We start from the raw sequence: 26,909 nt of genomic DNA, 5'->3' as shown, positions 1-26,909 counted from the left end.
GACCCAGGAACATCAAAGGCTGCTTGCAACTCTCTTGGTGCTGCTGGACTCTGCCATCTATGAGTCCTACCCTTGCCTGAGGTGCCCTCCTCCAGGCCTTGGCCACAGAATTGGGTTCAGCAGCTACAAACTTTAAAAAACTATGCATCGCCCGAATGCAGCAAAAATATCAATGTATTGAGTCCTTGCCGTTGATGCATTGCTTCAACAAAGGTAGTGTTCAGTGGAACCTGCATGGGTTCTGTAGCCGAACTACTCTCCGTCGCGGTCGGCCTGGATTTTGGATTTGCACTCGTCTCTCACGACCTCAAGTAACCTTTTGAGTGCTATAGACTTCTATGAAGTTTGCACATTTAGGTGGTCATTACAACATTGGCGGTAAAAGCCGCTTACCGCTGTGCAGAAGACCGCCAACACACCGCCGCAGCTGCGGAATTCCGCCACAGCTATTATGACCCACATCTCGGAACCTGCCAAAATTCAGACACCCACACAAGTCCGCCACACCAAAGGTCAGTGATAAACTGGCGAAAACAAAACCTCCACCATCACGCCAACAGAAATACTCCCACTCTCTCACGACACACGAATCCACGCGGCGGTCTTTCAACCGCGGTATTCCATTGGCGGTACACACCGCCGCGCTCAAAATACACACACTCTTACAAAACACAGCCACATTGGACAATTCAAAATACACACACCTGATACACATACACACACCACTCCCACACACTCAATACAATATAAAACACACACCCACATCACCCACAAACCCTTACTACCAAAAATTGAGAACGAAGCACAGAGAGAGACACCACCAGCAAGTACAACAGCATCCACAGGCACATAACACCATCACCCACACAACTTCCATGCACCTTACACAACACACCACTACATATCACCACACTTATCACCACACACACCACCCCACACATCACCTACACCACCCCATGGCACGGCAAAGACAGACCAGGTTCTCGGAGGAGGAGCTCAGGGTCATGGTGGTTGAAATCGTCCGGGTAGAGCCACAGCTATTTGGATCACAGGTGCAGCACACCTCAATTGCAAAGAAGATGGAGCTATGGCGGAGAATAGTGGACAGGGTCAACGCAGTGGGACAACACCCAAGAAATCAGGAGGACATCAGGAAAAGGTGGAACAACCTACGGGGAAAGGTGCGTTCCGTGGTCTCAAGACACCACCTTGTGGTTCAGCGGACTGGTAGCGGACCTCCACCTCCTCACCCACAACTAACAACATGGGAGGAGCAGGTCTTGGCGATTCTGCATCCTGAGGGCCTCGCAGGAGTTGGTGGAGGAATGGACTCTGGTAAGTCAAATCTTAACTATTACATCCCCACCCTACCTGCATGCTATCACATACCCCCACCCTCGCCCTCACCCCTATCACTCCAACTCCTCACAAATGTAGCAATATCACAAACCACACATCCCAACACCAAGTACTGCATGCAACAACAAAGCATGGGCACCCATCACTAAAGCATGCACACTGCCCATACTCATACACCCCACTAAACCATCATCACACAAGCTCCCACACAGGAATGCCAGCACTGGGGTACACGGTCACCCACCCATTGCACACCATGCCACACACAGATGCAATAATCATGCCTTTCCACCCCTGCAGGACCCCTACCCAACGTCACCAGACAGGTGGGTCCAGACATGTCCACTCCACCCACAGAAGAGGCCCACAGTGATGACAGCACCTCTGTCCAACTGGATCTAGATGACCAGCCCGGACCATCGGGGGCCTCAGGACAGACGGTTCCCCTCACACAGGCACAGGCCACCACAGACCTTCCCCCCTCTGGAAACACCAGCACAGCACCCACCTAGCGGGCCCATACCTCTGTCCCCAGGACACGTCAATCAGCTGTGTGTCCACCACTACAGGGACCCCAGGATAACCCACCACCCCAACAACAACAGGGACCTGGGGGCAGTGGCAGTGGGCACACGGTCCCGGGGACGGAGGCCCAGGAACACAGGGGAACTGGGAGGGCTGCTGTGCGACAGGGGGCAGACAGGCCGAGGGAACCCACTCTCCACGAGGCACTCTCCTCCATGCTGGGAGCATACCACCAATCCCAGGAGACAATGGCAACGGTACTGGCCATGTTTCAGGAGACCCAGCGCATGCAGGAGGAATAGTATATGAGCTTCAGGGAGGAACTCAGAACCATTAGCTCCACCATGGGCACCATCGTAGGGGTGCTGAAGGAACTACTTAACACCAGGAGGGACACTGTGGCACTCCAAGGGGCCCCTGAAATTAGCATGGAAGATGAACTGCCCACCACCTCCGCCAGCGCTTGTGGACAGTACGCCCCGCCACAGGACCACCACACCAGCACCCCACCCCCTGCAGAGGGAGAACCACCCCGCAAACGGTCCCTGAGATCCAGGAACAAGACAGAGCACGATGCCAAGACCCCCACCAAGAAATGAGACCACACTGATTGTCATCCCACTGTCCCACTTTGTCACCCTGTCCATAATTAAACTGCCCCAGCTCCACTTCCTACGCCCATATGGGCAATGTACCTGTGAGACTAATAGACTGGACTCTGCCATGGACACTCCTCCGCCATCACCCCTCACCATTTAACTTCCCCCTCCAATATTTTGCATTTAAATAAACACACCTAAAGTACAAAATGATCTGGAGTCTGTCTGTGATTTCGAAATAGTGTATTTGCAATTACAGTGACAAAATGTTCTTGAAATAGTAATGTCAACATACCTATGTCACACAGCTCTAGTCCATGAGGAATCTAAGCAGATGACACACGTTGGGACCCACATCTGTGGAACCGTAAGGGAAAGTGACAACTCAGTGACCATACACTGGGTGAAAACAACAGACAGTAGCGAGGTAGTAGTGTAAACGTACATGTAGTAGGCAGGAATGTATTCTCACCTGTGTTTCACTGGAAATATTGCTGGATCACTGAGTCCCTGTTCTGCATGTCTTCTTCCTCTGCTTCATCCTCATCACTGTCCACAGGCTCCACAGCTGTCACAACACCGCCATCTGGACCATCCTCCTGCAGAAAAGGCACCTGTCATCGCAAAGCCAAGTTGTGAAGCGTACAGCAGGCCACGATAATCTGGCACACCTTCTTTGGTGAGTAGAATAGGGATCCACCTGTCAAGTGGAGGCACCTGAACCTGGCCTTCAGGAGGCCCAAGGTCCGCTCGATCACCCTCCTAGTTCAACCATGGGCCTCATTGTAGCGTTCCTCTGCCCTGGTCCTGGGATTCCTCACTGGGGTCAGTAGCCATGACAGGTTGGGGTACCCAGAGTCACCTGCAAATGGCGAGGGCAACTGTTAGACACACACTAACCTGTAGGGTTGACCCCGGACAACCATTCCCACTGTCTTGCTTCCAGGGGCTCACTTAATAGCCCCACACGGTGCCTCTGGAGTTGACCCATCACATAAGGGATGCTGCTATTCCGCAGGATGTAGGCGCCATGCACTGAGCCAGGGAACATGGCATTCACATGGAAGATGTACTGGTCTGCCAAACATACCATCTGTACATTCATGGAATGATAACTCTTCCGGTTTCTGTACACCTCTTCACTCCTGTGGGGGGGGACCAAAGCCACATGGGTCCCATCAACGGCACCTATGATATTGGGGATATGTCCAAGGGCATAGAAGTCACCTTTAGCTGTAGGCAAATCCTCTACCTGAGGGAAAACGATGTAGCTCTGCATGTGTTTCAGCAGGGCAGACAACACTCTGGACAACACGTTGGAAAGCATAGGCTGGGACATCCCTGATGCCATGGCCACAGTTGTTTGAAAAGACCCACTTGCAAGGAAATGGAGCACTGATAGCACCTGCACTTGAGGGGGGATTCCTGTGGGATGGCGGATTGCTGACATCAGGTCAGGCTCCAACTGGGTACACAGTTTCTGGATTGTGGCACGGTCAAACCTGTAGGTGATTATCAAATATCGCTCCTCCATTGTCGACAGGTCCACCAGCGGTCGGTACACCGGAGGATTCCCCCTTCTCCTCACATGTCCCAGCGGACGGTGCCTATGAAGGACAACAGTGACCACAGAGTCAAACAACTCAGAGGTACGTACCCACAGTTTACCCAGAACACCAATCATACACAAAAGGTGGCCTGTATGTGTGTTGAGACTAGGCCTAGGTATGTGTGATGCAGTTGGAAATTAGGCCATGTGGGCCCCTGAAATGGCATCTGCATGACCTCTAAAGTGGGACAATGGGATGTGAGGTAACTGCGCTGGCGTTGTACACCGTCGCGGTAGGCGGTCGGAGACCGCGGCGCAATGCTGCATTGGTTAACATTGGACCCTATGGGTCCCAGGAGCCAATGACGATGCACGCTTGCAGTGATGGTACGCACCGCCGCGGACGTGACCGCCGTGGACGTGACCACTGCGGACGTGACCACCATTTTCTATCTGTTCAATCACTCGATATCTGATCTTCAACAAGAGAGGACCTACACTGCAAGTGCTGCTGTGACCTCAGTCTGGAAGAGACAGTGGCTCGTGCGTCTGGGGAAAAGGCCCCTGCCTTCACATCGGAGGAGGTGGAGAAGCTCGCTGATGGGGTCCTCCCCCAGTACACACTACTCTACGGTCCTCCAGACAAACAGGTAAGTACACAGGGAGCATGTTGTATGGGCTATGCCTGTGTGGAGAGGGCTGGATGTAAGAAGGAAGGGGGCAGAGTTCTGCGTGCATGAAAGACGGTGGGTGCATGTGCCACATGGCAAGGGTAGGGATGGGGGCCACTCACTTTGACGATGCAGTTGGTAATGACTTCTCTTCTTCCCCTGTACATTTCATGTAGGTCAGCGCCCACCAGAAGAAAGATATTTGGCGTGCCATCGCCAAGGATATCCGGACCCTGGGGGTCTACCACAGACGGAGCACCCACTGCCAGAAAAGATAGGAGGACATTCGCCGCTGGAGCAAGAAGACGGCGGAGGGTCAGCTGGGGATGGCCTCCCAACGTGGGAGGGGTGCCAGTCGAACCATGACCCGCCTGATGTTCAGGATCCTGGAGGTGGCCTACCCGGAGTTGGATGGGCGCTTGAGGGCATGACAGCAGACACAAGCGGGTGAGTACACTCTCATTCAGCTGACTTTGCGCGCAGTGGAGTTGTCTGGGTGGGGGAGGAGGGCTGTGGGTTTCCCTAGACCAGGGCGAGTTCCGTAGGCTAGGCCCCTCCGTAAGGCATGGCCCTTTGGCCCCCCACCCCACCTCTGTAGAGTGCCAAGTACAGCTATTCATGCCCATGTGTCATCTATGCGTGCAGATGTCGTCCATAGCCTTGTAGGCCATTTCCCAGGAATTGCACTGTAGAGCCCAAGAGCGCAGCGTAGTACAGGGAGCTTCTGTGACTGTCTTGTCTGCCAACGGTAGCGGTAATCCATGCACTCAACATGTCTTTATTCTGTTCCCCCCCCCCTTTTAGTGGTTTTCCTGTTCTTGTGTGCATTAGCATCATCAGGCGGAGGAGCAGTGGCACCGGAGCACGAGGGAGCTTCATCCCACATGGGCATGGAGGGCCACACGACAGACTCTGAATTCACCAGTGGGACAGAGGGCGAGGGGAGCTCCACGGTGGGGACAGGAGCTGACACCAGCGACACCGACTCGTCCTCTGATGGGAGCTCCCCATCTGTGCCCCCCACATCTAGAGGTACAGCCGCCACCCCCCCCTACCAGCACCGCCCTCCCAGCAGCCCCTCAGCCTTCGCCCCGTGCCCGCTCACCCAGGAGGGTGGGCATCACCTTCGCCCCAGGCACCTCAGGCCCTGCCCCAGTCACCCCTGCTGCCCTCAGTGAGGAGGCCATTGACTTCCTCAGGTCACTCACTGTTGGGCAGTCTACCATTTTGAATGCCATCCAGGGTGTAGAAAGGCAGTTGCAACAAACTAATGCATTCCTGGAGGGCATTCATTCTGGTCAGGCGGCCTTTCACCGAGCCTTTCAAACTCTGGCCTCAGCACTGATGGCAGCCATTGTCCCTGTGTCTAGCCTCCCCTCTCCAACTTCCTCCACCCAGACCCAATCCCCTGTACCTCTGCCTATCCCAAGCACACCATCAGACCAGCCTGCACACACCTCACCACACAAGGGAAGCTCAGGCAAACATAAGCACCACACATCCCACAGGCACTCACGCAAGTATCAGACACATGCAGACACACCAACATCCACTGCCTCCACTGTGTCCCCCTCCTCGTCGTCTCCCTCCTCCCTCCCAGTCTCGTCTACACACACCCCTGCATGCACTACCTCTACAGCCACTATTCCCTCACCAGCACACCCACCAGCACACCCCGCTCACGTGCAGTCACCACCCCCACCACCATTCACACGTTCCCTGTGTCCTCTCCCAGTGTGTCTGTGATGCCCCCTCCCAAGATACACAAACGCAGGCACGCACCCACCCAACAGCCATCCACCTCACGACAGCCTCCAGCGCATGCACCTGCCCCCAAAATCACCAAACGTACACCTCCTACTACCACCACCTCTTTCTCCACTCTCAAACCCCCTCCAGCTACCAGTCCCAGTGTGTCCCCAAAAACTTTTCCTGTCCAGCCTTGACCTTTTCCCCCCACCTCCCCCACCCCGTCCATCTCATAGGTCCCGAACTAGCACCTCAGCCACAACATCTCCGGGACCAGTGGTGCCTGTAGTCACAGGTATGTGGAGTGCACCGGCCACCAGGACAGCCAGTGTGGCACGGAGCCACAGCACAGCCAATACCCCCCCCTTTGAAGCATCAGAAGCTGGCCAGTGCCAGGCGGGAGAGGGGGAGAACTCTAGCCACCAAAGCTGCTCCCAGGGGTCCCGGTGGGAGTGTGGACTCAGCTGTGACATCTCCCTAGGTGGGGAAGGGCCACAAGAAACCCGGCAAGTCTGGGAAGAGCAGCACGGCGGAGAAGACCGCCATCATCCCCGCTGCCCAGGAGGCCACCGCCAGCCCCAGCCCAGCTGCCCAGGAGGCCACAGCCAGCTCCGTCCACGCTGCCCAGGAGGCAACCGCCAGCCCCATCCCAGCTGCCCAGGAGGCCACAACCAGCCCCAGCCCAGCTGCCCAGGAGCCACCGCCAGCCCCATCCCAGCTGCCCAGGAGGCCAACGCCAGCCCAGCTGCCCAGGAAGGCCACCGGCAGCCCTATCCCCGCTGCCCAGGAGGCCACTGCAGCCCCATCCCAGCTGCCCAGGAGGGCCGGCCAGCCCCAGCCCAGCTGCCCAGGAGGGCCCCACCAGCCCCAGCCCAGCTGCCCAGGAGGGCCCCGCCAGCCCCAGCCCAGCTGCCCAGGAGGGCCCGCCAGCCCCAGACCAGCTGGGCCATAAAAGACCGCCAGCACAAAACCCGCTGGGCCATGAAGGACTACCAGCACAAGACCCGCTGGGCCAGGAAGGACCGCCAGCACAAGACCCGCTGGACCATGAAGGACCGCCAACTCAAGCACTGCTGGACCATGAAGGACCGCCAACTCAAGCACCGCTGAACAGGGCACCGCCAACTCAAGCACTGCTGAACAGGGCACCGACAACTCAAGCACCGCTGAACAGGGCACCGCCAAATCAAGCACCGCTGAACAGGACACCGCCAAATCAAGCACCGCTGAACAGGGCAAGCACCGCTGAACAGGGCACCGCCAAATCAAGCACCGCTGAACAGGGCACCGCCAAATCAAGCACCGCTAGCCCATGAGCGGCAGGGGTACTGACGCAACTGGGACCGTCACGGGGTGAGTGATGTACTCTGGGCACCAGTCCCCCTCCAGAACCAGTGGAGAGATCCATCCACTACCTCTGTCCCTCACAGGATGAAGCACTCTAGGCACCAGTCCCCCTCCAGAACCAGTGGAGAGATCCATCCACTAAATCTGCCCTCCACAGGATGAAGCACTCTGGGCACCAGTCCCCCTCCAGAACCAGTGGAGACATGCATCCACTACCTCTGTCCTTCACAGCATGAAGCACTCTGGGCACCAGTCCCCCTCCAGAACCAGTGGAGAGATCCATCCACTATCTCTGTCCTTCACAGGATGAAGCACTCTGGGCACCAACCCCCTCCAGAACCAGTGGAGACTGTTATCCACTTGAGAGACTGTGGCTTTGCATTCCCCAGGATATGGCAGTGGGCAAACCACCCACTGTAGAGACTTGAGACACAGTGGCTTTGCACTCCCCAGGATTGAACAGTGGGCAAGCCACCCACTGTAGAGACTTGAGAGACTGTGGCTTTGCACTCCCCAGGATTGAACAGTGGGCAAGCCACCCACTGTAGAGACTTGATCCCCCACTGTAGAGACTTGAGAGACTGTGGCTTTGCACTCCCCAGGATTGAACAGTGGTCATTGAGCCCCCTCGTGGATCTGGCGTTGTGCACTCATCCGGCTGAGGTGCCCCCCCTTCCTTTCCCCCTGAGGTGCCTACTGTATTTCTATCTGATGCCCCTGCAGTGTTCTCTCTGTTTTGATCTGGTATCGAGTGTGGGCCTCGCCCATGCATTTTGGGCCCAGTGGTCCACAGACTATAAATGGTGCAATACCTGGACTACTATTCTTTGTGTATATTTTGTTAATAGTGAATATTTGTATATTTTTTCGGACTGCATTTTAATAGATTACAATGGTTACACTCATTTCCTTTTGTCTTTGCATTCTTCCGGGGGGGCTGGAGGGTGTAACTATAATGTATAGATATATATTAGTGTGTGTGTTGTAGTGGGTGAGGGTGGGGGTGGGGGTGTTGTGTGTGTGTGTCCCTGTATTTTGCCTCCCCCTCCCCTGTGTCGTAGGTGCAGTACTCACCGTGGTCTTCGCCGCCGGCATTCGTGCTCCTGGTACAGGAGCAGGAAGACTATAGCAGGTAGAATTTGGAGTTCCGGGTCCATGGTGTCTTCGTTCCTCGTGGAGTGTGTAAAGGTGAGCGTTTTCCGTTTGAAATTCCTGTTTCCGCCGTGTTTTTATCTGCAGTGAATCCGCCCCGGAAAAGGTGGCGGATTGACCTGTCATAATAGTGTGGGCGGTACATTGTTTTCCGCCTGTCTGTTGGCGGTGACCGCCGCGCTGTTTGTTCGTACCGCCGTCGCGGTCGGAGTGTTGAAGTGGCTGTCTTTGTTGGCGGTTTCCGCCACGGTCATAATTGCAAATGTTTTCCGCCGGCCTGTTGGCGGTCTTACCGCTGCTTTAACACCGTCCGCCAGGGTTGTAATGAGGGCCTTAATCTTTAAAAAAGGTATATTTTGACATCTACTTTTAGGATTTATGCCATTTTGGTCTTGCTATGCTCAGAAAAATATTCTCTATTTTTCTAACCTGGTGTGGAGTCATTCTTTGGTGTCTTTAACTGTGTTGCTGTAATTAGGTGTTGCATAACTACTTTACAAATTGCCTCTTAAGTTAAGCCTGACTGCTCTGTGTCAAACTACCAGGGGAAGAGCACAGGTTAATTTAGGGTGTGCAATTGGATTACCCTTGCTAGGTTTGTGATCCCTACTTGGACAGGGTGCAAACCTATGCCAAATAGAGACCCAATTTCTAACAGTCAGAAATAAGTCTGACTGACTCCGGGCTTATGCCTCAAATTCAAGAAAAATCCAAGAGTACTACAAGAGTAATTAATGCATATGCATACATGAATATATATATAAATCTTGCCAAAAATTGTTGTGTTTGGGCCTTCAAACTGAATGAACACTGCAACCTGGTTTCATGATTTATCATGCCTCTGTCCTCAGGACACGTCAATCAGCAGTGTGCCCACCTGTACAGGGACCCCAGTCCACACCTCTCCCACAAGACAATCAGCGACCTGGGATCAGTGGCAGTGGGCACACCATTCAGGGGACAGAGGCATCAGCCAACAGGGACACTGGGAGGATTGCTGTGAACCAGTGGGAGGACAGGACCAGGGAACCGACTCTACAGGAGGCACTCTCCGAGATCCTGGGAGCCTACCAACATTTCCAGGACACGAAGGGCCAGATCCTTGACAACGTGCAGGAGAACAGGCAGCTACAGGAGGGATAGTATCAGGAGATCAGTGAGGACTTGCAGGCCATTAACACCACCCTGATCTCCATTGCAGAGGTGCTGGCAGACATGGCCAACATCATGAGGGAGGCAACAGCACACCAGCGGGCCTCTACCACCAGCCAGTCAACTGAAAGCCCTCCACTTCCGCTGCCACTAGTGGCCAGGAGGCCCCGCCACAGGACCCACAGGATCCACAGGCCACCAGCACCCCTCCCCCTGCAGGACGGGAACCACCCTGGAAACATTCCCTGCAACCCAGACAGAAGCCAAAGACACTTGCCAAGATCACCGCCAGGAAATGAGACTCTCTTGATTGTCCCCCTTGTGTGCCACTCTGTCACCTTGTCCACCTTGAACTGCCATTGCTCCCCTTCCTATGTCCCCTTGGACACTCCACCTGTGCTTCAAACAGACTGGAACAATACCCTGGACTTTTCTCCATCATCACTCCATCCATTGCACTTTCCCCTCAGTTTATTAGTACTACAATAAACACCCTTGGATAAACCTCGACCACTAGTATTTCGTGTATTGCAAATTTGTATTGATTGAAACAGCTACATCCATTGCAAATGAACTGTACATAGTGAGAGCATAGAATTAATGACCTGTTGCTGGCTGTTGTGATCACATCAAGACATTGTTGTCATATCACCAACATCTGTAAAATCATAATCCATAGGTGACAGTAAGTGGAGGAAACAAGTGGGTAATGCCAGCATACCAATGCCACACAGAATACAATAGTCATAGAAATGTGAAGTTGCACTGTCTCACCTGTGTGTCATTGGAAGTACTGAGGAATCACTACTGTTCTCTTGTCCACATCTTCATCCTCTGCTTCCTCATCCTCACTGTCCTCAGGGTCCACTGCTGCCACAGGGGCATCTCCAGTCTCCTCTTCCTGCAGGAAAGGTACATGACATCTGAGGGCCAGGTTGTGCAATCCGCAGCATGCCACTACTATCTGGCAGACCTTCTCGGATGAGAAGCACAGGGATCCACCTGTCAGATGGAGGCACCTGAACCTGACTTTAAGGAGGCTGAAGGTCCTCTCAATTATCCTTCTGGTTCACCCATGTGCCTCATTATAACGTTCTTCAGCCCGTGTCCTGGCATTCCTCACAGGGGTCAACAGCCACGATAGGTTTTCATAGCCAGAGTCACCTGCAAGTATTGAGAGACAATATTTAGCCACATACTATCCTATTTGGATAACAGCAGAGGCATACTCCAACATACACTGGGTGGTGACCAAGGCTCACCTATAAGCCAAACCCTGTGCCTCTGTAGTTGGGACATCACATTTGGGATGCTGCTATTCCTCCGGACAAAGGCATCATGCACGGACCCTGGATATTTAGCATTGACGTGGGAGATGTACTGGTCCGCCAGGCACACCATCTGCACATCCATGGAGTGGAAACTCTTACAATTCCTGAACACCTGTTCATTCTGACGGGGGGACAAACGCAATGTGTGTACTGTCAATCACCCCAACAATATTGGGGATATAACTTGAAAAAGACAGCCACAGCACACAAAATGTACAGTCCAATTGTGTGACAGGGAGAAACAACCCTGATAGTATATTGGTGAAGCGAAAGGTAGACTGGGATCCAAGTTCTTGTTTTGCAGATATTGCCTTTTATAGTAGATGCTATAGATCATAGTGTCATCAACGAGATACAGCCAACACGTGTTTCGTCACACAAGTGACTTCATCAAGGCTGAGCCAAAAGGCCAAAATGGTACGTGACATGGGTAAGTGGCGAGGGAGCCCCGTGATCAGTTAGCTGGGCTCCAGAAAGTCAATTGTAGCTGGTAGTAATGGACCTAGTGGTCATGTGTCTGGGTATGGTATTGAAACCGTAAGGAAAGGACAGTAATGGAAGGCCCTGATAAGCCTGTGGTCGAGAGCCGTACGAGTATGAAGTGTGGCACCAAGTAATGGGAGCGTACGGCTCTCGACCACAGGCTTATCAGGGCCTTCCATTACTGTCCTTTCCTTACGGTTTCATTACCATACCCAGACACATGACCACTAGGTCCATTACTACCAGCTACAATTGACTTTCTGGAGCCCAGCTAACTGATCACAGGGCTCCCTCGCCACTTACCCATGTCACGTACCATTTTGGCCTTTTGGCTCAGCCTTGATGAAGTCACTTGTGTGACGAAACACGTGTTGGCTGTATCTCGTTGATGACACTATGATCTATAGCATCTACTATAAAAGGCAATATCTGCAAAACAAGAACTTGGATCCCAGTCTACCTTTCGCTTCACCAATATACTATCAGGGTTGTTTCTCCCTGTCACACAATTGGACTGTACATTCTGTGTGCTGTGGCCATCTTTTTCAAGTTTTGCCTTTTGGGTACTCGGTTACCCATCTTTGTGCCTACTGGGTAGTAAGGCACTTGGCCAGGTTGCACCAGACCCTGCTCTCATTCTATACACTTGCACATATACAACTGTTGTACTTCTCAGATGTGCGGTGCTCTTCACCCTTACTACCCTATGTGATTTCTCTATGCTTATGTTCAATATTGGGGATATGTCCTATTGCATAAAATCCGACCTTCACATTGGCCAAATCTTCCACCTGGGGGAAAGCAATGTAGCTGCACATGTGTTTTACCAGGGCGGACAAGCCTCTTGGAGCACGATTGAGAACATTGGCTGTGACATTCCTGCTGCCAAGCCCACTGTCACTTGGAAAGAACCTGTTGCCAGGAAATGGAGCACTGGTAGAACCTGCACAAAAGGGGGGATCCCAGTGGGATGACGGATAGCTGAGATCAGGTCATGCTCCAACTAGGCACACAGCTCTGTGATTGTGGCCCTGTCCAGTCAATAGGTGAGTATTATGTGTCTGTCCTCCAGTGTGGCTAAGTCCACCAGGGGTCTGGACACTGGGGTATGTCTCCATGTCCTATTCATCCACAGTGGTAGGAATCTAAGGGACACAAGAGTGAGTAGCCTGTCACAATTTGAACAACTATACCACAACAGCAGTCCTCATCGTACAATCATGTTTTGGAACAACGTAAATTAAAAGTATGTGCCTATTTATCCTGTGACGCAGAAATTATCGATAGACCTGTTCACCCCTCCCCTGAAATGGCGACCGCCTGGCCTGTATGCAGCGGCAGGTGGAAGAGAGGTAATTCTGCCGATGTTGTGCGCCGTGACAGTAGGCGTTCGTGAACCACCATGCAATTCCTCATTGGATTGTATTGGGCCCTATGGGAAACAGTGGGCAATGGGGATCTACGCCGGTATACACCGCAGCGGGTGTGACTGCCATTTTCTATCTCAATCCTCACTTGTTTCCTGACCTTCCACAGGAGAAGACCTACACTGCATGTGCTGCTGTGACATGTGTCTGGAACCTACCATGGCACATGTGACGGGGGAAAGGTCCCCAGCCTTCACTTCGGAGGAGTTGGAGCGACTGATGGATGGGGTCCTATCCCAGCACAGACTGCTGTATGGGCCTCCAGACCAACAAGGGAGTATACTGTGGGCACAATGTATGTGGCATGAATGCAAGAAGATGTGTGTGAAGTCATCGTGTAATGTGGGTGGGGGATTGTCTGTTGGCGGTGTACATGTTGTGAGCTGGCCTATGTGTGTTGCAATGGTGATGGGATCAGGTATGGTGGCCATGTGTGTGACAGGCTGGACTGTTTGTTTAATGGAGTTCTCCTGTATGTATTACCTCTGAAGGTCAGCACCCATCAAAAGAAGGGATTGTGGTGTGCCATCGCCAAGGACGTGTGGACCCTGGGGGTCTATGGAAGGCGGAGCATCCACTGTCGGAAACGGTGAGAGGACCTGAGGCGCTGGGCACGGAAGACCGCAGAGGCCTAGCTGGGGATGGCCTCCCAACGAGGAAGAGGTGCCCATCGGACCATGATCCCCCTGATGGCCGCCATACTGGCGGTGGCCTACCCTGAACTGAATGGGCACTTGAGGTAATCACAGCATTCACAAGAGGGTGAACACAGTGGGTATCATTACAACTTATGGCTGGTGGGGTGGTATCCGGGTGGTGGTTGTGTGTTAGTGAGTGCCCCTAAGGCCAGGCCAGACATAGCAGCGTAGGTCCTCAGAAGGGTAATGGTTGCAGAGCAAATACAGGTAACCTAGCTTGCTAGTATTCACTTCTAGCCAGGGCAACGTGGCTCACAGGTGTGCTGCAGTTGGCAGTGTGTGCTCCTCCTCATGCCTTGGTGCCTAGCTATTTCACTGGTAGTGCAATGCATAATGCGTAGGCCTGTTCCCTGTGTGTGAGGGTGCTGTGTACACCAACGGTGGTGTTGGTACAGTCATTGACCCAGTGTATCCTTTGTCTCGCTCCCCCCTCTCTTGTTTTGTCATCCTGTCCTTGTGTGCATTAGCATCATCTGGCAGAGGAGCAGAGGCACTGGTGACAGAGGGAGCTGCATCACACAGGACCCTGGAGGCAGAGCCCACTGACGCCGAGGGAACCAGTGGGACAGAGGGTGAGGGGAGCACCACAGCGGGGACTGAAGAACAACACAGATTTTGATACCTCCTCCAATGGGAGCTCCCTGGTGGTGGCAGACACCTCTGTGACCACCCCAGCTGCAGGTACAGCTGCCACCCCCGTACCGGCACCGCCCTCTCAGTAGCCCCTCAGCGAGTTGCCCGTGCCCGCTCACCCAGGAGGGTGGGCATCTCTTCTGCCTCAGGCCCTGCCAAGTCAGCCCTGCTGCCCTGAGTGAGGAGGCTATTGACCTCCTGAGATCCATCTCTGTAGGGCAGTCAACCATTGTGCATGCCATCCAGAGGCTGGCATCCCAGATGCAACAATGCAATCCATTCCTGGAGGGCATTCATGGTGGTTTGGTGGCTCAAAAGAGATCGATTCAGGCTCTGGCCTCCTCTCTGATGGCAGCCATTGTACCTGTTTCTAGCGTCCCCCCTCCAACTTCCGCTTCCCAGTCCCATTCTCCTCAACCCCACCCAAACCCAAGCACACAGACAGACGAGCATGCACACAAGGCAACACACAAAAGTGGCACAGGCAAACACAAGCACCACACTTCATCCCACAGGCACTCACACAAACACCATACCATTACAGAAACAACATCGACAGCCTCCATTGTCTCCCCCTCCTCCTCCTCCTTCACCTCCTTCCCAGATACGTCCACACTCACACCTGCATGCACTATGTCTGTATCACCACACCAAACAGAACACACACCACACTGGCAGACACCTCTACAACATCCATGTGCGTCTCTCCCACCGTGTCTGTCCCCCTCCTACAGAACACAAATGCCAGCACTCAGACACCCAACAGCCATCCACCTCACATTCGCATACAGCCCATGCACCTGCACCCAAATCCAGCAGATATACACCTCCAACAACCACTCCCTCATCCTCCACTCCCATTACTCCTACTTCCTCCTGCCCCAACGTCCCTAAAAAGCTTTTCCTTGCCCAACTTGACCTCTTCCCTACCCCCCAGCCTGCACGTATGGGCACGGCTCTAAGGACACAGCCCAGCACCTCAGCCAAACAGTCCACGGGAACAGTGGTAGCACCACCTACTCATGCTGGTAAGGATACCAGACTTACAACACTGAAGGGGGATGAGCCAGCACCACTAGGGATGAAAGGGTAGAGTCCTGCACCAGCTCTGAGGAAGTGGAAGGAGCCAGCACCAGCTGTGTGGAAGAGGAAGGAGCCTGCACCAGTTGTGAGGAAGGAGAAGGTGCCTGCACCAGCTGTGAGGAAGGGGAAGGAGCCTGCACCACCAGGCAGAGAGGCGAAGAGCCTATCCACTCCTACCAGGAAGGGTAAGGGATCCCCAAACCATGAACAGGATGAGACGAGGCACTCTACACCAGCAGAAGCTGTCAGGCAAACACCACCATTACCACCAGCTGTCACAGGGCTCCCACTGCCATCAGTGAGGGCAGGGGCTGCCCAGGAGCCTCCTCAAACAACCACCACCATGCAGCCATCAGTGAGTGCAGGGGCTGCCCAGGAACCTCCTCTAACAACCACCACAGTGCAGCCATCACTGCCGGTGGATGCCATGTAGTCCACCCTCCAGGGGCTACTGTGCGGGCTGCCCCCTCCAGAACCAGTGGGCAAGTCACCCACCTGAGAGACTGTGGCCTTGCACTCCCCAGGACAAAGCAATGGGCATGTTGCCTCCTCCAGAACCAGTGGGAAAGACACCCACTCCAAAAACTGTGGCTTTGCACTCCCCAGGACAAAGCATTGGGCAGGTTGCCCCCTCCAGAACCAGTGGGAAAGACACCCACTCCAGAGACCTTGGCCTTGCACTCCCCAGGACAAAGCAATGGGCATGTTGCCCTCTCCAGAACCAGTGGGCAAGTCACCCACTCGAGACACTGTAGCCTTGCACTCCCCAGGACAAAGCAATGGACATGTTGCCCCCTCCAGCACCAGTAGGAAAGACACCCACTCGAGACACTGTGGCCTTGCACTCCAGAGGGCAAATCAATGGGCATGTTGCCCCCTCCAGAACCAGGGGGAAAGACACCCACCTGAGAGACTGTGGCCTTGCACTCCCCAGGACAAAGCAATGGGCATGTTGCCCCCTCCAGAACCAGTGGGCAAGTCACCCACCTGAGAGACTGTGGCCTTGCACTACCCAGGATAAAGCAATAGGCATGTTGCCCCCTTCAGAACCAGTGGGCTTGTTCCCGCAACCAGCTGAGGTGCCCATCTCCCCCCTGAGGGCCTGCCTAGTTGCAAACTGATGCCCTTGCAGTGCACTATCCAGATGTGGTCAGGACTCGAGTTGGGACTTAGACTGTGCCCAGTGGCCACGAGGGCCCTATGAACATTGGAAAGGGCAGTGTCACTTTCTGTACATGTGTTCATATCTGTTTCATTGACAAATCAAATTATTAATTTTGACATTGATCTGATTACAATCAATTTCGTCAATTCCTGTTGTGCTTGCATTATTGTGCTGTTTTTCTGGGACAAATTAATTTTCGTGAGCAGCTGGTTGTGTGTAGGGTGTGTGTGTGTCGGGTGTGTGTATCTGTGTGTGTGTGTCACTCTCGTTTTCCTCCCACCCTCCCTTGTGTGATAGGCAGCTGTACTCACTGGTGTCATCTTCGTTGGTGTTGGTGTTCCAGGTAGAGCATAAGGTAGAGGATCATTGGGAAAACATGCAGATCTTGATCCATGGCGGCGTGGTTCTTCCCTGTGTCTCCAATGGTGAGTCCTTTTGCTTCTAAGCTCTGTTTCTGCTAGGCTTTTGTTGGCGTTGGTACCGCCCCAGAAAAGGTGGAGGTTTTGTGTGTCTCAATGTGGTGAGAAGTACTTTGTCTCCCGCCTGGCTGTTGTTGGCTACCGCCATGGTGCTATTGTTTACACCGTGGTGATTGGTGTGGTCCATTGACTGTCTATGGGAGTTATCACCGCCATGGTCATAATTTGGCGGTAGTTACCGCCACTTTATCACCCACTCCCAGGGTCGTAATGAGGGCCATAATGTTTTTTAAGTGTACATTAATAACAAGGACTAAGCAACATTGCTCAAAGCATAAATACCATATTGCATGGGAGCTGCAAAGTAGCGCTCAGCAAATCTAACACAAATTAAGTGTCAACTTGTGTTCTAAAGAAAATACGAAATGTAAGAAATTCAATCAATTTATTTTTTTGTCCGATATGTTTGAATTTTGTTTGAGCCCATGGTCTACCGAAAACGTTCCTTCCCTTATATGTTCTGTTTAAAAAGATTATTCTATCTCAAACAGTACTTTGGGACTAGCAGGAAAGAACCATTTCATGAGGCTGGCTCTTAACGGTGCATAAAATGCATAAAATAACATATGATAAGAGACCTCTAAAAGCTCAGGAGTCATGCTCAGTTAGAAATACACATAGCCATAAAACTCGATATAGGAAAATGTACTTTTTCTTGATGCCCTGAAATCTAAAGCTGTAGCCCAGAATGCACTCATACATTGATGTATGTGTAGGTGAAAGAAAGAATAGCTAGAATATTGAAAGTCTGAATGAACGGACAGATGGATGAGTGAATTGATAAAAGGAAGTTGTAATTATGTTTGGATGAAAAAGAATGATGTATGGATGGGGAAAGGATGGGTAAATGGCTGCTTTTTTACTTAGGAAATTTGAGACTACTAATCTCCTCTCAATCTCATTGACTAAGCTATGCCGCTGTCTCTTCCTCTCATATCTTTATATCAGGACAGGATTTCTTGTCAGATTCCTACCTTTATCCTGAAGCATTAAATCAACAACTTCACAGATTTGCTTTTATCAGAGTCCAGGCATCCACTAATTCACTTTCACTTCAGAATAGTGTGTCATCAACCTCCATCTTACTGTAAAAGCCAATGTTCTGCTCCACACTCTATTTTCCACCATCTCAGCCTTAGTAAATAGATTTCTATTAGTCATCTGAATGGCTACACTTTTGGTCTCAACCTTTGCAAGTCTTACTGAAACATATTTGCCCTCTGGGCACCCCAGGACATAGCAGGAGTCGGCCCTGTGGGCATGAGGGTCCCCTGGGCCATGAATGGCTCCATGCAGGGGAGCTGCATGACCACCCCCCAACATTGCATTTGCCGCAGGGAGAACCCCTTCATTCTTTTATTTTAGCCCATAGGAGGTGGTGGTCCCTGGGGCTGCAGGGGGGCATGGCCCCCTGTATTACATTGAATATTTACCCTGGGGAGGTGGAGGAACCTGGGGCTGCGGGTGGCTGTACGGCCCGCCTCCTTGATTATGATTAAAGCCCCAGGAAGGTGATGGTCCCTGGGGCTGCAGGGAGAGGCTAAGGGGCCTCCCCTACATTAAATCATTATTTTGCCCTGGGGCGATGGTGGGCTCCTGGGCACGGCTGCAACACAGCCCTCACATTTTCCATTGTGATCACTCGGGGGAGGTGGTGGTCCCGGTGCCTTATAGAAGCCCTAGGAGGGGGGGCATGTGCCCTTCTCATTTCTAAAGCCACCAATTCCTCTGGGACCTTGCCCACCCAGGGGCTAATGAAAGCAAATCCATGGATTAGGATCTGCTGATTTTTCTTCAGTTTAAAAAAAATATGTTTTAGCCCTGGGGGGCATAGGGGGGTCCCTCTGGGAACATAGCACCAGTGCTAAGAAGCCAGGGTGTCCCTATCCTAGCCCTTTTTATTTACTTGTATTTTTTTGTCTGGGACTCAGCTGAAGCAGAGTCCCACAATGGCTGCCAACACTTCTGTTTGGAAGTGTTGGCAGCCAATCTGCACAGGTACAGTTAGATTCGCATAGGATCCTCATCCCGAGATATCTATATTTTCTACCCTTTAATATCTCCTAAACCACTGAACCAATTTACACCAAATTATAAGAAAGCTAACTTTTTGCCAATTTTGGTGTAATTCCATCCACTAGTTTGGGCTGTAGACGTGTTCAAAATCGCTGAGGGAAACTGAATGGAGAAAACAAGTTTTGGTGCATCGTTTTTTCTTGGCCCCCCACTTAATGGATTACCCTGAAACATTCAAGACAGCAGCTGAACTGAACAAAGTATATGTTTTGAAAATTACGTGAAGATTCATGAAGCTGCACCAAAGTTATTAGCAAATCAATAAACGTTCTTTCTATGGAAACTAGGTCCTAACTATAAATACTACCCATATATATATATTTATATATATATATATAGATATGTGAGGTCTCTTATTGGCAGGCAGTTTTCACTCCAAGCTGGGACCCTCACTCTAGTCAGGGCAATGGAGATACATGCTTAGATAACCCCTGCTCACCCCCTTGGTAGCATGGCACAAGCAGTCAGGCTAATCTCAAAGGCAATGTGTTAAGTATTTGTACCAAGACACACAGTAATACACTGAAAACACTACAAAATGGACACCATATCAGTTTACAAAATAGCCAATATTTATCTAGATTAAACAAGACCAGAATGACAAAAATCCAACATATACAAGTCAAGGTATGATTTTTTAAAATAAAAAGAGTCTTACTCCACAGAAAAATACAGGGAGTGCAGAATTATTAGGCAAATGAGTATTTTGACCACATCATCCTCTTTATGCATGTTGTCTTACTCCAAGCTGTATAGGCTCGAAAGCCTACTACCAATTAAGCATATTAGGTGATGTGCATCTCTGTAATGAGAAGGGGTGTGGTCTAATGACATCAACACCCTATATCAGGTGTGCATAATTATTAGGCAACTTCCTTTCCTTTGGCAAAATGGGTCAAAAGAAGGACTTGACAGGCTCATAAAAGTAAAAAATATTGAGATATCTTGCAGAGGGATGCAGCACTCTTAAAATTGCAAAGCTTCTGAAGCGTGATCATCGAACAATCAAGCGTTTCATTCAAAATAGTCAACAGGGTCGCAAGAAGCGTGTGGAAAAACCAAGGCACAAAATAACTGCCCATGAACAGAGAAAAGTCAAGCGTGCAGCTGCCACGATGCCACTTGCCACCAGTTTGGCCATATTTCAGAGCTGCAACATCACTGGAGTGCCCAAAAGCACAAGGTGTGCAATACTCAGAGACATGGCCAAGGTAAGAAAGGCTGAAAGACGACCACCACTGAACAAGACACACAAGCTGAAACGTCAAGACTGGGCCAAGAAATATCTCAAGACTGATTTTTCTAAGGTTTTATGGACTGATGAAATGAGAGTGAGTCCTGATGGGCCAGATGGATGGGCCCGTGGCTGGATTGGTAAAGGGCAGAGAGCTCCAGTCCGACTCAGACGCCAGCAAGGTGGAGGTGGAGTACTGGTTTGGGCTGGTATCATCAAAGATGAGCTTGTGGGGCCGTTTTGGGTTGAGGATGGAGTCAAGCTCAACTCCCAGTCCTACTGCCAGTTCCTGGAAGACACCTTCTTCAAGCAGTGGTACAGGAAGAAGTCTGCATCCTTCAAGAAAAACATGATTTTCATGCAGGACAATGCTCCATCACACGCGTCCAAGTACTCCACAGCGTGGCTGGCAAGAAAGGGTATAAAAGAAGGAAATCTAATGACATGGCCTCCTTGTTCACCTGATCTGAACCCCATTGAGAACCTGTGGTCCATCATCAAATGTGAGATTTACAAGGAGGGAAAACAGTACACCTCTCTGAACAGTGTCTGGGAGGCTGTGGTTGCTGCTGCACGCAATGTTGATGGTGAACAGATCAAAACACTGACAGAATCCATGGATGGCAGGCTTTTGAGTGTCCTTGCAAAGAAAGGTGGCTATATTGGTCACTGATTTGTTTTTGTTTTGTTTTTGAATGTCAGAAATGTATATTTGTGAATGTTGAGATGTTATATTGGTTTCACTGGTAATAATAAATAATTGAAATGGGTATATATTTTTTTTTGTTAAGTTGCCTAATAATTATGCACAGTAATAGTCACCTGCACACACAGATATCCCCCTAACATAGCTAAAACTAAAAACAAACTAAAAACTACTTCCAAAAATATTCAGCTTTGATATTAATGAGTTTTTTGGGTTCATTGAGAACATGGTTGTTGTTCAATAATAAAATTAATCCTCAAAAATACAACTTGCCTAATAATTCTGCACTCCCTGTAATGGAAACGTTGTTGTTACACTAAGTACCTAGTTTACATCACAAATAATGCTGCACGGACGAGTGTGCAGCGGAAGAGTCAGCGATCCGTTGATTCATAATTCACAAGTGAGGCTCTGCGTAGTTTTTTCTCCGGTCGGGTAGGCGATGCGTTGTTTTTCTCTCCTGCAAGAGAGTGATGCGTCGATTTGCAGATGGGGCACCTCGGATCCACACAGGTTCATGATGATTTTGATGCCCAGCGACGATGCGTGTTAAATCCGGCCTCAAGGTGATGAAAAAACCACATGGGAGGGGTTGTGTCATTTTTACCACCGCATTGTGGGTGGTGCATCAAAATTTTCCCTGCACAGCATCCTTTGTGTGGATTTCCGTCTTTTTCTACCAGCATCACCTGGTACAGGGACTGGATAGGACACCACTTGGCAGGGCAGGAGCCTCAGCAGAGAGTCCAAGTGCTGGCAGAGAAGGTCTTTTGAAGTCCCTGAGACTTCAAATCAGTACGCAAGCACAGTCCAAGCCCTTGGAGATTCTTCACAAGCAGGAATGTACCACAAAGTCCACTCCTTGTCCTCTTTCAGGCAGAAGCAGCATCTGCTGCCCATCCCAGCAAAACACAGTCACAAGCAAAGGGGCAGTACTTCTCCTCCAGCTCTTCTCCTGGGCAGGGATTCCTCTTGGTTCCTGAAGTAATTGGAAACCTGAGGTTTTGGGTCCACTACTTATACCCCTTTCTGCCTTTGAAGTAGGCAAACTTCAAAGGAAAGTCTCTGTTGTTCACAAGATCCTACCTTGCCCAGGCCTGGCACCAGACTCACACCAGGAGTTGGAGACTGCATTGTGTGAGGGCAGACACAGCCCATTCACGTGGAAGTGACCACTCCTCCCTCCACACCAGCCAAGATGGCCCATCAATATATGCAGGCTACACCACAGCTCCCTTTCTGTCACTGTCTAGAGGGGATTGAAAAATAACCCAACTGTCAGTCTGACCCAGAAAGGGAACACACAAACAGGTAGAGTCACAGAATGGTTTAAGCAAGGAAATGCCCACTTTTTAAAAGTGGCATTTTCAAAATTATAATTTAAAAACCAACTTTGCAAAAAGATGTATTTTTGAATTGTGAGTTCAGAGACCCCAAACGCCATATCTCTAAGGGAAACTGCATTTATAAGTTATTTAGAGGTAGCCCCCATGTTAATCTGTTAGTTACGATTATTGACTCATGAACATTAGTGTTTAACCACTTGCCTTAGGACTCAGCCTTTAATGCACGAGCACAAAGGGACCATGCTCACTTTAACTATCTTGTGATGGCAAATGCAATGACATCAATCGTACCAGTTTTCATTATGCCTAAGGCTACTTTGATTTGATTAATTCCTGGATTTCAGCAAAAAGGGAGGATCCACTTGGCTCTAGGGTCTTTTGGACCTATGACAGAACAATAAAAAGTAAACCTCAAATTCAACAATGTTCAGGCAGATGGGGCAGCTCTCAAGGTCTTGTCCACTATGTTCCCACTTTAAAGTACAGGGCCTCAGTGGCAATGTGCCAATTTGAAAGCGTATGTACAAGGATTTAGCCTCAGCTGGAGTAACCCTATCAAGAAATGTTTTAAAAAGCAGAGCAGGCTTGTGGCTCAAGAATTCTTCCCGTATGCTTGTTAAATTTGTTACACAAGGATATTGCAGAACTCAACTATAACTTGAGTTACAGTTACCAAAAGGCACGAGTTATAGTGACTTGAGATATCTCTAACTATAAAATGTTACTTTCTATGGTTTTGTGTTAATAAATTTAGAACACCCTGTAATCTTAGGTTTTTTAAGTGAATTTCTGAGATTTTTTTATTCTATTTCCTAACTGTAATCAACCTGTAACCTTTGTTTTATTCAGTGAATTTTGATGTTTTTTTAACATGGTCATTTTCATCACTACACGTCAATCCAACTACTGTGCGTGCTGAGGTTGGCCACAGGGTCTGGCCTGCAGCCAGCCCCTTCAGCCAGTCCCCCTAACCACCCATCCCTAGCTGCAGGGCCTGTCTCTCTGGCTGTGAGAATAGGTGTGAGAGGGTGTCTCTGGGGGTGAGAGTGGATTTTAGAGTGTGTTCCTGGGTGTGAGAGGGACTATGTGAGTGGGTGTGAGAGTGTCTGATTGTGATTCAATAGACGAAAGATGAACTCATCTCCAAGAAGGATTTCAGATCATTTTTCAATATGTAATAGCGGAGAAAGCACACTTGCTTTCCTTTGCCAAGCCCAGCAGTGAGGATTGTTTGCCCTTTCCTGTTTCAACTGTGGCACCCGGACATTTATATTTATAAGTGCTTCCTCTTGAGGTGTAATTCTATGAAAAGAGCAGCATGGCCAGAATGGCCTGGCCTTCGAGTATTTTCTTTGGGGAGGTGGTCGATTTTGGCCCATGGGGACATTCGTTTTTATTTTTTAGGAGAGGGGGTTGTGCTACCCCCTCTCTCAGCTGACTTTGGACGTGGGGACCCAATCTCCTGGGGCCCGGCCTCCCCATTGTCTTTTTTATGGGGAAGGGGTGCTGTGTGGCCTCCCTCAACCATCTGATTTCAACCTTGCGGGTAGGGAAACAGAGAAAACTTCTGTTCACAGCAAGCAAGATCTGTTTGACACCCCAGGATATCGCATGACCTTGGGGGGTGTCGGTCACCAGTGCGCTTATTGGCTTCAAGAGGGAGGTCGCATAAACCCTCTCTAATATTGAATTTTCCTAGGGGAGGTGGTGGTCCCCGGGGCTGGGAGTCCACAACTTACCCCCTTAATTCTTTTATTGCAGCCCTGGGGAGGTAGTGGTCCCCTGGGCTGCAGGGGTGCCATGAGGCCCACCTGCATATTATACAATGTAAGCCCCAGGAGGTAGCGGTACCTAGGGCTGCCCGGGGGAGGCCATAGTGCCTCACCCAAATGAAAATATTATTTTGCCCCGGGGAAGTGGTAGTCCCTGGGGCTGCGGGGTGGGGGTGCACAGCCCACTCGCCTGCCTATTTAATTTAGCCTTGGGAGGTGGCCATTTCCCAGGGCTCAGGGGGAGGCCAAAGGGCCTTACCAATATTAAAACATTATTTTGCCCTGGGGATGTGGTGGTCCCTGTGGCACAGAGGCCGCACGCAACCCCCAACATTTATCTTTCTGATGGCCCTTGGGAGGAGGCTATCCCCGGGGCTAATAGAAGCCCTATGAGGGAGGCCCGTACACCCCCCTACATTTAAAGACCCCATTTCCACCTGGACCTGGCCCATTCGGGGGCTAATTAAAAGAAAATGAGGATCCACAGGAGCTGAGATTGCTGTCACTGAGAGGGAGCTGCTAAAGATACAGCTTCCTCTCTGTGAGAGCAATTGTTTCCTCTGTTTCCCTGTTCGCAGGATGTGAAACAGAGGAAACCTCCGCTCACAGCAAGCGAGAGCTGTTTGACAGCTTTCACTTGCTGCAAGCAGAGAGTTTGTTCTGACTTGGCGGGAACTATGATAGTCACAGCAAACAGCTATGTCACGGGGGCAGTTGACATCCTGGGACATAGCAGGAGCCGGCCCTGGGGGGTCACCAGGTGCGTTATTGGCTCAACCAGGTGGTCTGCGCAGCCCACCTCTGGAGGTGGTGGCCCGCAGGGATGAGGCTCTGCAAAGGACCCCCTTTATTCTTTTATTGCAGCCCAGAGGAGGTGGTGGTCCTTAGGGCCACAGGGAATTAAGCACCCCCCTTAATTTAAGTAAATTGCCCCGGGGATGTGGTGGTTCCTGGGGCTGCAGGGGGCTGCATGACCCGCACATATAATACAATGTAAGCCCCAGGCAGGTGGTGGACCCTAAGGCTTACGGGAGGCCATAGGGCCTGTCCCAAATTAAAACATTATTTTGCCCGGGGACATGATGGTCCCCAGGGTGCGGGGGGAGGGGCATGTGGGCCCCTGCATTTTTCTTTCTGTTCATCACGGGGAGGTGGCAGTCCCCAGGGCTAATATAAGCCCCAGGAGGCGGGCCCTGTCACCCCATCTTCTTTTTCAAACCCTTACGCCCCTGTGGCCTGTCCCACACAGGGGCTAACTAAAGAAACAGGCAGGAAGCCATCCTTTTTGTTAAAACACTGGAAAAATCCATGGATCTGGATCTGAAGATTTTTCTGATGTTTTTAAAGAAAAACATTTTTTGCCCTGACGACCCCAGCGCCAGAGGTAAGGGGTCAAGGTGTTCCTACCCTGCCCGCTTTTCTTTTTTTTAAACTTTTTTTCTGGGACAGTCCCAAGATGGCTACCAAGGCATCCTTGTTGAAGTGTTGGCAGCCAATCAGATATTAGCATGGGAACAGATGGATTGCCGGAGGATCTGCGTCCCTACGTATATATTTTATAACCTTTAATATCTCCAAAACTACTGAACAGATTTACACCAAATCACAAAAAGCACACTTTGAACATCGTCTAGCTTCCTGTCAAACTTGGTGCAATTCTGTCCAGAGGTTTGGGCTGTAAGTGTGTCTAAAGATCCTGTGGTAAAATGGATGGGGAAAATGCGTTTTGGAACCTCACCCTTTTTATTGGCCCCCGATTGACAGATCATCCTGCAACTTTCAAGACAGCAGCTGAACTGACCAAAGTAGAAGTTTTGAAGTTTTGAATTAATTAGCCCCGGGAAGGTAGCAGTTCCCGGGGCAGGGGGTCTGATATGGACCCCTTTAATTGTTGTTGGAATGAGACCCGAGGAGGTGGCAGTCCCCGGGGCTATGCGGGGACCATGTGTCCCCTCCACATGAATTTACTGTTTAGCCCTGTGGAGAAGGCGGTCCCTGGGGTTGCGGAGGGGGGCACCCAGCTCCCTGACTTAACTAGTTACTTATCCCGGGGGAGGTGGCAGTCCCTGGGGCATGAATAGCCCCAGGAGGGGGGCCCCATGAGCCCCCTCCTTATTTTTTACCAGCTCCTGGGACCTGTCTCACCCAGGGGCTTTCTGTAAACAAGCGCAGGAGCCTGTGCTTGTATTTTTTTTTATTTTTTTTTATTTACCACAGATTTGTGACTCCATCTCAAATTCACAGTAACATTTTGTTTTTAAAAACTAGTTTTTTTCCCTGCTGGGGGTCCTCTGAGATCCCACCACCAGGGCTAAGTGGTCAGGGTGTCCTTACCCTGGCCCCTTTTCTCAATTTTTACCTTTTTTCTGGGAC

The sequence above is a fragment of the Pleurodeles waltl genome, chromosome 4_1 (assembly GCF_031143425.1).
Source record: "Pleurodeles waltl isolate 20211129_DDA chromosome 4_1, aPleWal1.hap1.20221129, whole genome shotgun sequence".
NCBI lineage: Eukaryota > Metazoa > Chordata > Amphibia > Caudata > Salamandridae > Pleurodeles > Pleurodeles waltl.
The sequence above is the reverse complement of the archived record's forward strand: the minus strand, read 5'-3'. Positions refer to the sequence as shown.